This window comes from Dermochelys coriacea, chromosome 6 (assembly GCF_009764565.3).
Source record: "Dermochelys coriacea isolate rDerCor1 chromosome 6, rDerCor1.pri.v4, whole genome shotgun sequence".
NCBI lineage: Eukaryota > Metazoa > Chordata > Testudines > Dermochelyidae > Dermochelys > Dermochelys coriacea.
The window spans coordinates 59,626,032-59,639,305 of NC_050073.1; the positions used below are offsets into that span (position 1 = coordinate 59,626,032).

The window sequence follows — 13,274 nt, forward strand, 5'->3', positions numbered from 1 at the left end:
ATCGTCCGCAAACTTTATAAGTGTACTCTCTATGCCATTATCTAAATCATTGATGAAGATATTGAACAGAACTAGACCCAGCCAATCCTTGTGGGACCCCACTCGTTATGCCCTTCCAGTATGACTGTGAAGCACTGATAACTAGTCTCCGGGAATGATTTTCCAACCAGTTATGCACCCACCTTATAGTAGCTCCATTTAGGTTGTATTTCCCTAGCTTGTTTATGAGAAGGTCATGTGAGACAGTATCAAAAGCCTTACTAAAGGCAATATATACCACATCTACTGTTTCCCCCCATCCACAAGGCTTGTTACCCTGTCAAAGAAAGCTATCAGGTTGGTTTGATACAATTTGTTCTTGACAAATCCATGCTGACTGTTACTTATCACCTCGTTATCTGCTAGGTGTTTGCAAATTGATTTCTTAATTATTTGTTCCATTATCTTTCCAGGTACAGAAATTAAGCTGAGTGGTCTGTGATTCCCTGGGTTGTCCTTATTTCTCTTTTTATAGATGGGCACTATATTTGCCCTTTTCCAGTCTTCTGGAATGTCTCCTGTCTTCCATGACTTTTCAAAGATAATGGCTAAGGGCTCAGATATCTCCTCAGTCAGCATCTTGAGTATTCTAGGATGTATTTCATCAGGCCATGGTGATTTGAAGACATCTAACTTGTGTAAATAATTTTTGACTTGTTCTTTCCCTATTTTAGACTCTAATCCTACCTCATTTTCAGTGGCATTCATAATGTTAGATATCCAATTGCCACCAACCTTCTCGGTGAAAACAGAAACAAAGAAGTCATTAAGCACCCCTGCCATTTCCACATTTTCTGTTATTGTCTTTCCCCCCTCATTGAGTAATGGGTCTACTCTGTCCTTGGTCTTCCTCTTGCTTCTAATGTATTTGTAGAATGTTTTCTTGTTACCCTTTATGTCTCTAGCTAGTTTGATCTCGTTTTCTGCCTTGGCTTTTCTAATTTTGTCCCTACGTACTTGTGTTATTTGTTTATATTCATCCTTTGTAATTTGACCAAGTTTCCACTTTTTGTAGGACTCTTTTTTGAGTTTTAGATCATTGAAGATCTCCTGGTTAAGCCAGGGTGGCTTCTTGCCATACTTCCTATCTTTCCTATGCAGTGGGATAGTTTGCTGTTGTGCCCTTAATAATGTCTCTTTGAAAAACTGCCAACTGTCTATTGTTTTTCCCCTTAGACTTGCTTCCCATGGGATTTTACCTACCAACTCCAGAGAGTTTGCTAAAGTCTGCCTTCTTGAAATCCATTGTCTTTATTGTGCTGTTCTTCCTCCTACCATTCCCTAGAATCATGAACTCTACCATTTCATGATCACTTTCACCCAAGTTGCCTTGCACTTTCAAAGGACCTAGCTTTCTCAAAGACAATCACTTTCTACACCCAACTGTAATAAACATCAGCTCTTTACACAAAAGCACACCCCACCCTATCAAGAAAATGAGGACACATCTCTGCCTAGTTCTTCCAATTGGTTTATTGAAAAATAATTCACCCTTTTGCATATACAGATTTATATGGCCATCAGCATTTCTTCATGATTTCAGTGCATCACCATCAACAGCAGACTTCCCCCACCTTATTGCCAGGGAGGAAGTCGTCCATGTTCTTGGACAGGTCCATTCATTACGTGACATTTTTGTGACCATTTGCCGTGTTCAGTATTACATGATGGACTCCAGCACTGGCTAGGTCACACTTTCTTCACAGCACTTTAACAAACAGCCCGGATGCACAGCTGCTTCGTATCTGTCCTTGTCGAGTGCTTCTTTGATGCAATTCCAACCATGATCGAATGTGCAGTCAAAAGCAAAATTGGAGGGGGTAGAAAATATATAGGAGGTGAACCCAACTGTAAAGTGACCTGGAGAAGTTAGAGCCGAGGGGCTGCAGGCAATGAGATGGGATCTGACACCAGTAAAGGAAACACAAAGGAGCAGTACAGATACAAAATTAAGGGAGGTACCCAGCAGCTGTAGACTTCACATTAAAGTGAGTTTATTTTTATCTTGTCTTCATAACGCTATCCTAATATTTCTTTTTAATGCAAACAAGATCTATTGCTACTGCAGGGAAGGCAAGGACATGGAAGGTTAAGAACAGCTCTAGGGGCCCATAAGAGAATCTCTGTCTTAAGGAGGAATCGAAAATGTAGAAGATTTAGTGTGGAAGTGTGATATAATTCATTAATGCTTGTGAAGCACTTGGACTGAGCAATAATATTTCCTCAGGGTGGTGGAAAACATACCTGGAGGTCAACATTTTCAAGCTTGAGGGCTTGATGTTAAGCACTTAAATCTATATCAAGATAGCTGGGTCAGTCTCCGGCTCTGCAGAAGTTATAGAGACCTGTGTCTCTGACTGAAGACAGTGGAAGCTGTGGGAGCTCAGCGCTTCTGAACTGCAGGCCAGTTATTTATATCCTTAACATTAGGCAATCAAATTTGAAACTTTGGGCCTCCTTGTGGATACGGAGAACTGCCCCACACGGCCCCTGGAGTGCATTCCATATCACAAAGCCTGTTGGTTGTACTGAAGCAATTGAGCTGAAATGACCAAACTCGTCTCACTAAAGGCACTAAACCAGACAGAGACTTGCATTACCCTTCCCAGAGGTTCAATAGGTCATTGCTTCATCCTGTGAGTTACTCTGCATTTTAGGGCAGTGAGGGAATTGTTTACATTGGCCACTTGTAAGAGTCCCAAGGGAAAAAAAGGCTTATGGCACTTCTGTTCTTTAACACTGGGGGGGAAAAAAACCCAAACATGTCTAGACTGCTGCATGCATGTGGCTTTCTTCCAGGCTTCTTCCACCTGTAGCAATAAACAGATTGGAAACTCTTCAGTCAGGGGTTTTCAACAGCCATTTAAAGCCACTTTTGCCCCATACACACTGGTTGGTATCAACCAGAGAAATCCTATTATGCGGTAACATCAGGCGTGGAAAATTATTTTAGGACAGGGCAAAGTTCACCAAGAGCCTCGGTCTTTTCCCCACTTCCTTCCGAGGGATATAGACAATCTCATGGGTGGGTCTTCATGGACTAAACTGCTCCAGCACATCAGGCACTGCAGTGGGGTTCCGCTTGGACAGTGTGTCCTATAGTGAAACGGCCACCTAGATTTCAGTGAGGTTCTAGCAGCACCTAGTATAGGGGCCAAAGACCTGCAGTCCTCCAGTTTCACAGCAGCTACACCTTGAGGAACCTGTGTCGAGGATCAGTGTGAGGCTAGGGGTGTGGCAGCTGAAAAGTTTTTTGGGGTCTCGGTAGTGAATTTAAAAGTGGTTCCAAACTGGCAGATTGGTGAGCGATTGGAGGTTGAAGCCTTTGTTTAGGCACAAAACACTGGCAGTAGCAGTGCAGCCTTCTTCCTATGCTCTCTCCAGATCACTTAGGCTGACCACTTGTAGGGATAGATGGGGAATTCAGTCTCTTTGGTTTATTCAGTCTTTGTTGACACTGCCAACAAAAGGGTTAATTAACGCCAGTGGTAGTCATTTCTGTTAAGAACTCAGGAATTGCCTCACTCAGTCACATCTGAGCTCCATCTAGGCCAGCACCAGCTGCTTCAGAGGAAGCCATAAGAACTCTACAGTAGGCAAATGTGAGATAATCTGCCCTGCACATTAGGTCTCACCCTGATGTCTAATAGTTAGAGACTGGTTTAAGCCCTGAACAGAAGGTTTAATAGCCCTTCTGAAATGTATGGTATACTTAATTATGACAACTCTGGATATTTGTGCTAGACATGTAAATGTTCCATCCCTTTTTGAATCTTGCTCAGTACTTAGCCTCAGTGACTTTCTGTGTCAATGAGTTCCGCAGTCTAATTACACATTGTGTAGAAAAAGTATTTCCTTTGATCAGTTTTGAATTTCCTACCCTTTAATTTCATTGACTGTTAGGACACAGGGAGAACAGACACTCCTGCTCTACCATTCATTATTTTTATATACTGAGGTCATGTCCCTTCTTACTCATCTCCTTTCTAAGGCAAATTCTCTTCACTGGGTCTTCAGATGAGAGTTTTTCCATGCCCCTTGCCATTTTCCTCACCCTTTCCTGAACCTTCAAGTCTGCGATATGGACACCAGAAACTGAACTGAGATACCAAACTCATTCCACATGTTACCAGTCAATCAGCAAATGGTAACCACTTCTGGTAGCTACTGTCATTACCAAACAGCGTAAGGTTTTATTCACTCCCTCTTCCTAGACTATCTAAAGTAAAACTTTTAACCCTTTTCCTTGCCAAGCCTTGATTCCCCAGAGATGTTGCAATCGTCATTCATTCTTTACTCCAGTTTAGTTTTTAAATGCACTCTCCAGCGATCTAGGAGCATATGGGCAGCTTCACCCAAGACATGTAATTCACATCAATGAAATGTGAGGATATCCAGCTGCTGCGGTATACGGGGTGTCTGACAGTAGGTAAGCAGTTAACTGTCAGAATTTTACAAGCATACTGAAGAAATCCATATACATACCTAGTAGCAGCCTGGAGTTCATTACACTCAGCTTCAATACCACTTCATAAGGACACCTGTTTTCCTTTAACTGATTTTTTTTTATTTACTTGATTCACACACTTTCTTAGCCACAAAAGATGGTGGTAATAAACCACTGGGGTGGGGGTGTTGGGTTGGGTTAGGTTGTGCCCTCAGTAGGTTTCACCAGCTAACCAGGTAGTGAGCATTGTAGACTCATGTGGACCTTGGTGAGAGCAGACAGGGCTGCCCACTTTTGCCTCAGAGAGGTCTCAACTCATAGTTAGGGGCAATTTTTCCTCTTCCTGAAGAGCTCTCAAGCAAGGCGGTCCTGCCAGTGCCAATGTGTATGGAGGGTCAGGAGGAGGGTCAGTAAGGAGGTGGCATGGGTCTGGTGTCTTCAGTGTGCTGATGACATTCAGTTGTATGTCTGCCTGGTTGGACTCGACTTTAGCGTCTCCAGATCAGATTGCTGCAATGCTCTCTACGTGGGGTTACATGTTAAAGCCATTTGGAGATTGAAGCTGGTGCAGAACACAGTGCCTTGCTTATTTTAGCAGGGCATCTCATGAAACCAGTGCTCTGGGATCTGACCTATTGGTCTCAGGGTGGAATTGAAGGTGTTGATAAAGCTTGAGTGGCCTATCTGAGGGACCGCATGTCTCCGCATGCCATCCTGCCACAGCTGAGGTCAGCACGTGTGCCTCAGCTGGATCCCTTTCATAATAAGAGAGTGGTAGTGGCTGGCCAGGTGTTCTCTGTGATGGCTGTGGGACTCTGGAACTCAGTCCCTGCCCTCTTGATCTGAAATGGCTCAAATTTGGTGACTTTCTGGGCATCTGCAAAGACTAATAGCTGAGAGGGTTTTTGGAGAGGGTTGAGAGTTTGCTTCCCAGAGTAGTGAAGGGAGAGAAAGGGACTGTGCTGGGACTTTATTGTATTATGAATTGCGTGTTACAGTGCCTAGACTATTGGATAGGCATCCTTTTATTATTTAAAATCTGAAATAAAGAAAGATAAAACCAAGGTTAGATCTGGTCAGTCCTTTGGAAGGTGATCCCCAAGAAAAGCTCTGGGGCTTTAGGAAGTTATGCTGACTGACTCAGCAGGTGGAATTCTCTGCCTCTGAGCTAACACAGAACAAGTGAGCTAGCATACTAGAGGCGCCATAGTTTGGATGAGACATAAAGCCAAAGTCATGAAGGTTAATGGTCATTAGAAATTCTATGACACTTTCACAAGAGCTAGGGGTAGGAAATATTTTTGTTTTGCTTTTTCTCTAGGAAAAAGGATAGGAGGTAACCAGAATTAGTAGGAAAATACTCCTAATTCTATGCCTGTTAAAGGGACCTTCTTTCCATGAAGGGTATTCCTTGTATCTTGTTTACAATAAATATCTGTTTTTAAAGGGAATAGAAGGATTTAGATGTTGTGTCCAAAATTGCACCTTGACTTTCTACTTACCTGAAAGGTCCATTGCACTTTGAATTGGATGCAGGATGTTTCACTTCATGTCTTAAAGTGTTCTGAGTCATTACATCTCATTGTTAAAATACCTGCTGCTTTCCAGCCCAGAGGTAGCTACATTCCAATAGTGGCTGTAGCATGTAGCCTCCAAAGGGCTTTGAAAACCTTTGGGGTAAAAGATGCCATGCAAATGTGAGGCGGAACCACCCTGAATGCTAACACAACTGTCCTTAGAGCAGGAGGCAGCCAGGTATCACTTCTGGCAGCTGCTCTGTTGTCCAGAGGAAAGGAAAAAGTATTTGCTGTGTTGCCATACGTTATTAAATAGAGGCTTCAGCTTGTGTGAGCTCTGCCTCACTACTAAGTGGGGCCCTTTAAAGCCTGATCTTGAGAACTGCTCAGTGCAATGAAACTCCAAATGACTTTGCTGGGAGTCCAGGTGGCTCAGTTTGTCTCAGGAGCAGGTCATCTGGTTGGCTCTGTGCAGGGCTTAAATTCTCAAAGAGTATTTCACTGAACCCCCTGAGGCAGGCACCAGGGCTCAGGGCGTCAGCCCCGTGGATTTCAAAATATTGACCGAAGCTTCACTCTGGACAGCTCTGGCTGAATTTAAGCTCTGGTTCAGTTATCGTAATCAAGTCAAGCTGGCAATAGGACAGAGGAATCAGAAACAGGTCAAAGAGGGACAAGTTTGCCATCACAACCTGTTTGTGATAATCCACATACAGCTCTTGCAGTGGGACCAATTAATTCCAGCTCTCTCATCACAGGCAACAGCTCATTTAAATTGTCAGAGCATCCAACCTTCCCTACCAGGGGAGGGGTGGTGCTCCTGGGACTCATGCTCCAGTGCATGCTGGGATTGAGCTAGAACAATTTAAGAAGAGAGGGAGAATGTTACTCTGCTCTACCTTCACACTCTTAGGTCCTCCCCCAGCTCTCTGACACATCATGCTGTGAAGTCAGGAAGGAACCAAGCCTCCCACATGTCCTGAAAATCATTTTTATAAAGCATGGTTAGGTGCTATTTAATTCCTAGTGAGAATTCCTCCTGCCCTCTTCTGGGTTTGAACTGGAGACAAACAGCAGAAGAGGGAAGAGTGACAAACATGACATGAGAGACTTCTCTCCAGCCAACATGCTGCTTCCGCTCCTGGCAGCCAGCAAGGGGAGAATGCTCATTCCCTCCTCCCAGCAAGCACTCAGATGGGCTCCTTTAATGAAAGGCAAATGTTTTTTCTGCACTTCCAAGGTATTCATCCTTTTAAAGCGTTTACTGCAGGCTCCCAGCCACCAGCGCCAAGGCTCTGTGTGCAATTAACTCTCCACTCTCCTGTACAGCAGGGAAACAGGACAGTGGCCAGGAGTGAGATATTCCTAGAGGCTGAGGTAGTGACTCATTTTTGAGCCATGTGTATATTATCCATCTATTTGTAGAGATAGAGAAAAGAATGTATAGACTAGGCTGTCAAATAACCTATGATCCAAAATGCATCTCAACTGTGCAAGAGCGAGTGAGGGGGTTTGGCACAACTCCTAGGTGTGATCCAACTCCAACTGTGTGACCAGCTCAGCTGGTTGACCCTATGTTTCACTCCATTTGGTCATTGGTTTAAAAACCCCCACACTAAATCACTGCAGTATTTACACCCAAACATGTGGCAATTTCTGGTAGAGATGCTAAAGGGTGTCATGAGCAGGTCATCAGAATCTGAAGTTGTACAAATCCTTCCTAATCGACTGCTCCTCCGCAACTTCGGTCTCCTCAGTCACCCCGAGCACAGCTGCTATTGAGCTCAGTGGGATCACTAACACAGCAGGTGTGGCCAGACAGGCACAGCTGGCAGTGTGTTAATTAAAACCTGGTGGGGGAGTGGATGGTTTAGGAGATTAGGAACAGGAGGGAGCCTTTTACCTTCTTTAGATCTCATAGCTGCCAACATCCTCAAAGCAAAAAACCAGTAAGTTGGCACAAGAATGAGAAAAAGCAGAGGGAGGACCAGGAAGATGGAGTGAGACCCCAGCTTTCAATCCTTTCCCTCTGCCCACCCCCCATAGCCATTTTGGGGCCCAATCCTGCAAACATTTAAGCATGAGTTTAATGTTAAGCACAGAAGGAACCCCACTGATTTCAATGTTTAAAAGACGTGCGCAAGTTTTTGCGGAATCAAGACCTAATTCTCTTCCTCCTTTCCCATAAATCATGACATTTTTTCTCCCTCTCTTCACCTTTAGAAGCCAAGAGGATTCCTCCTCCTTTCCAGACCCAGGGAGGGGCAGAGCATGGATGGCAGGATGGGGTTGCTGCAGAAGTGGCAGTACACCAGCTGGCGCTCAGTACAGTTACAGGGCTGCATGCAGAACTCCAGCAGCGTGCTACCCTTCCTTAACTCAGGGAGGGAGGCACTAACCTGTCCCTCACCACCTGCAGCACCTCTGATTGGCCGCCCCTCCCTCAAGAGGTAAGGGAAGTACAGCCACCAGATTGGGATTTCCCCATAGGGAAAATCCATAGGAGTTTACCTCTGGGATCCCTCTGATCTAAGACTAAGCCAGCAACTTTACTAGCACTAAATTCACTTGAAAAAACTGTATGGCATTACTAACCTTTTGTAGACCATCTTGGAAGTGGCCTGATATCTGCACACAGTAGATCACAACATAGGAGGAGCAGAATAGAAGGACATAGATGATTATCACATTCTGGGGTGCAATCCAGACCAGTGTGCAGGGTGTGAATACAGGGGTGCATTCGGTCACAATGGTACACAACAGCACAGGTATGTTTAGTGTGGTATCGCTGAGGTCTGTTCAAGAGAATTATATACATTATAGTTATAAGGATACAACACATCTAAGCAATATTTACATGCAGTCCTAGTGTTGGTGACAATCTGTAGAGTCCTGTGTAACAGAGTCCCAGAGGTATAAGAGGTTACCAAGAACATACCTTTATGGGTATCCCAAGTCGCTGTATATACAACATCCTTGTGCTCGAGCCCCGGTCTAGCTCTGTTTTCTCACAATATTACGCCTTCTGGCTAAGAAGGACTGTGATGAAACAAGCTTTGGAGCCAGCCATTATTACCTCTCAATAGTGTCTTCTTTGGAAAAAACTGAGTAACACTGGCAGACACTTCCCTCTTCTTCTACCTAATCCCAATGGCCCAGCGCATTGCTTCCTTCGGTGGCAGAACATTGTCTTATCAACATTACATAAATTATAAAGAGATGAATGGTCGATGCTGATAATTTCATCCACACAGTTTCTGATGTTGAAAATATAATTAGATTTATTTAAAGATGATGAAATTTGGAGGCATTCATCACAGAGGACTCTGGTGGGGACAGTTTTACAAATGGAGGAGAAAAAGCCAAAGCCTCCAACTCATGATCTGGCTAATGTAATAGAACGTCTCTGTGAACATTCACAGATTTTCTGCTAGTTGAAGTTCGGTCTGTGTTTTCCATTTATGCAATGACGAATTTTCTGGATGATTACAATAGCTCCCCATCATGCTCTTTGTGAGAAGGGAATTAAGTCTAACTCAATTCACCTAAAGCTAGTAAATCAGATGTACCTGAAATAAAAGCTGACTTGGGTATGGGGGGGGTAGGGAGATGGGAAGAATGCTCAAGTGGCTAGTTATTTAAAATGAGCAAATAATTCATATGAATAATGTATTCAATTCATTTTACCTTGTCTATGTTGTGACTTGGTTTACTTGGGCTCAAGAAATTGGGAGTGAGAAGGTGTGCAGGGTGTTGTAGACACACAACAGTAGACAGGAGACACATTCGGTAGTCAAAACATCAATAGGTCTCATCCCATTGCATGTCTTGATTACTGCAACAGCCTTCTCTCTGGCCTTGACAAATGCAATCTTGCCCTGCTCTTAATCCATTCAGAATGCCAGTGTAAAAATAATTTTTCTAGCCTGTGGCTTTGACCACATCCCCACTCTTTGCATCCCTCTACTGGCTCCCTCTTCATGGCATCAAATGTAAATGGCTTGTCCTGACTTTCAAGGCCCTTCACAGTAAATCCTCACCCTACCTATCATCGCTTATTCATTATTGAGCTGTCAGTGCACATCTCCAAGCAGCCTATGATTCCAGTGTGTTAAGTTTTCAAACAAGCATTCTTGTGATTTTTCCCATGGAAAATTGCCACTCATGCTTGGGTAGAGGCCGGCTCCACATAAATATCCAGAAAGCTACCTCATTATCCACCTTCAAATCCCTCCTCTGCCATGATGCTTGCAAAAAGACCTGGCAACAGTTAAGCTTTGGGTATGTAGAGATCACTGCCGCTCATCAGTGGTCTGTGGATCTGTTTCCTTGTACTCCCCCATCGGGCTGTCTGTATCCATAGCTTGGATCTTGTCTTATACTAAGATTGTAAGATTCTTGGGGCAGGGACCATCTTTGTGCTTTGTGTTTGTACAGCACCTAGCACAATGAGTCTGGTCCATGACTAAAACTCCTAGGTGCTACAGTAATACAAATAATAATCCCTTCCAACCACTTGCCATATATAACCCCAAGCCCAAATGGATACATATAGAGAGAGATCTCTGAAGATCTGACCCTGAACATTCTGATTAAAGACGAGTAACAAACAATACAATCATTAAGAGATAAATTTATTAGATGCAGTGCGCTGAGTTTAATGATACTGCAGTCAACTCTTCACTGGTATGTCTAATTACAGTCGCAATCCAGACCTCCACTATCTTGAAATAAACCTTCACTAACTGCATTAATTGAAAATAGGAAGTCTCACTCAGTGGAATATTCAGAAATCCCCAAAATCTTGAGCAGGCTGCTCACTTCCTCCATTGTCAGTGGCTCTTCCTGCCCAGTCAGCCTCGCTGTTACTTCCCGGTGTGTTCATTGGTTAGCACTGGCAAAGCACAACAATAGCCAAGCCACCATGCCAGCTCCATTCCCTGCATCCCTTGTAGACCTAGTATGCCAGGCAACTGGAATGTGTGCCGGAGCTTGTTTTGTTTACTTGGTGACTAAGTGGTTGTGGACATGCTGAAGTTGGGGGACATGACTGCACAGCTAACTGTTCCTCTCAAAGCATTTTACCATGCAGAGCCAGCTACTCCACTTCTGGTGCTTTTTGAACTCAGGTAATCTGGTATAGTGTTGAAAAGATACCTTAAAGTTTAAATCAGTCTTGAAAGGCTGCTGGGCCTGGCGTGCCCCATCTCCTGCTTTCCATAAAACACAGCCCTCTGTAGCTATTTCTGAGATACACTTGTTAAAGCACAAAACTCTTTGGGGAAAAAGGTGTTCTTCAAAAGCAATTCTTTCCAGTTGTGTTCCCCCACCCATCCCTGCCTTGGATGTTATAATTAGACGTTTAAATGATTGCAGATGTATGTTGACCATTTCTAATACTAACCAGCTCTCTGCCCCATGCTTTAGATATCCGTGTTGTTTTGGTGATTTAGTGATTGCAAAATTCATTTGCAAAATACTCTGTTGCGGGGCATGGATACAGCACTGCAAGTTAAAGAGGAATAATGGAAAGGAACTGTAAAGGGGAATAATCATGACCTGCCTTAATGCAACAAGTGGGATGCGGCACACTGTTTGTATTTTGTGCTAACTGAGTCAGCTTTGAAATTAATCTTGCTGGGGAAATTGCAGTGATTAGTTCTAGTATTTGGTAACTATATGCATAGCAATGGTAGCTATTTTATATTAGATACACACATTATCTATTAAATGTTTTTAGAAATCTCCAGCTCCTTTTCACTCTCTCAATACCCAGGAATGGTGCTGGTTCCTCTCACTGGGAGCTGCCATTCCACAGCTAATTCCAGACGCCAGGTCTGTTAACAGAGAAGCCAAAGAGGCCCTTCAGTGGGCAGAGGTTTGCAATAACCAGGTAGTCTTTTCTATCTATGACCAACAGGCATGTTCCTTTGTGCCACAGCAGGCCAGTTAATCCAAGTGTTGCAATGAACACGGGAATGATTTAAAATAGTCTGGAATCTGGGTTCATTTTCAAGTTTCTAAAAGGTGTCAACAAAATTTAAAAATAAACACCAACTTACTTTCCTGGACTGGAAGTTGGGCTGAAATACAAAGTCTGGGCTCTATTAGCCAACGCCACTAAACATGCTTGTGCTACCTTGATACGTGATTCAATACTCAGGTGGGTTATCTCAACAGAAATACAAGCACCAATCTTAGAGGCTCTTGACCCAAATAGTGAAAGCTATATTCATCCTCTGTAATTTGACCTAAACGAATAACACAAGTACATAGGGACAAAATTAGAAAGGCCAAGGCATAAAACAAGATTAAACTAGCTAGAGACATAAGGGGTAACAAGAAAACATTCTACAAATACATCAAAAGCAAGAGGAAGCCCAAGAACAGAGTAGGACAGTTACTCAATGGGGGCTGGATGGGGGGAAACAAACAGAAAATGTGGAAATGGCTGAAGTGCTAAATCACTATTTTGTTTCAACTTTCACCAAAAGGTTAGTAGTGATTCGATGTCTAACATAGTGAATGCCAGCAAAAATGAGGTAGGATCAGAGGCTAAAATAGGGAAAGAACGAGTTAAAAATTATTTAGACAAGTTAGAGGTCTTCAAGTCATCAGAACTTGATGAAATACATCCTAGAACACTCAAGGAGCTGACTGAGCCATTAGCGATTATCTTTGAAAAGTCATGGAAGATCGGAGAGATTCCAGAGGATTGGAAAAGGGCCAATATTGTGCTCATCTATAAAAAGGGAAATACGGACAACCTGGAGAATTACAGACCAGACATTTTAACTTCAGTACCTGGAAAGGTAATGGAGCAAATAATTAAGTAATCAATTTGCAAACAGCTAGAAAATACTAAGGTGACAAATAAAATTCAACATGGATTTGTGAAGAACAAATTATGTAAAACAACCTAATAGCTTACGAGCCAGGATAAGGAGCCTTGTGGATAGTGAGGAGTAGTAGATGTGGTGGTTTATCTTGCCTTTAGAAAGGCTTTGATACTGTCTCGCATGACCACCTCACAAACAAAATAGGAAAATACAACCTATAAGGTGGGTGCAAAACTGGTTGAAAAACTATTCCCAGAGAATAGTTATCAGTACTTCACAGTCAAGCTGGAAGGGCATAATGAGCGGGGTCCTGCAGGGATCAGTTCTGGGTCTGGTTTTGTTCAATATCTTCCTCAATGATTTAGATAATGGTATATAGAGTACACTTATAAAGTTTGCAGAAGGGTTGCAAGTGCTTTGCTTTGGAGGATA

At 43.2% G+C, this 13,274-nt stretch overlaps 1 long non-coding RNA gene across 1 annotated transcript; it reads right to left on the reverse strand.

The window, feature by feature from the left end:
• Positions 1-1,494: 1,494 nt before the first annotated feature.
• On the reverse strand, positions 1,495-12,526 carry LOC122460677. The gene is made up of 2 exons (XR_006282135.1): positions 8,599-12,526; positions 1,495-5,525 (listed from the first exon to the last, which is right to left on the reverse strand). It is a non-coding gene; the product is annotated as an uncharacterized LOC122460677 (long non-coding RNA).
• Positions 12,527-13,274: the final 748 nt, after the last annotated feature.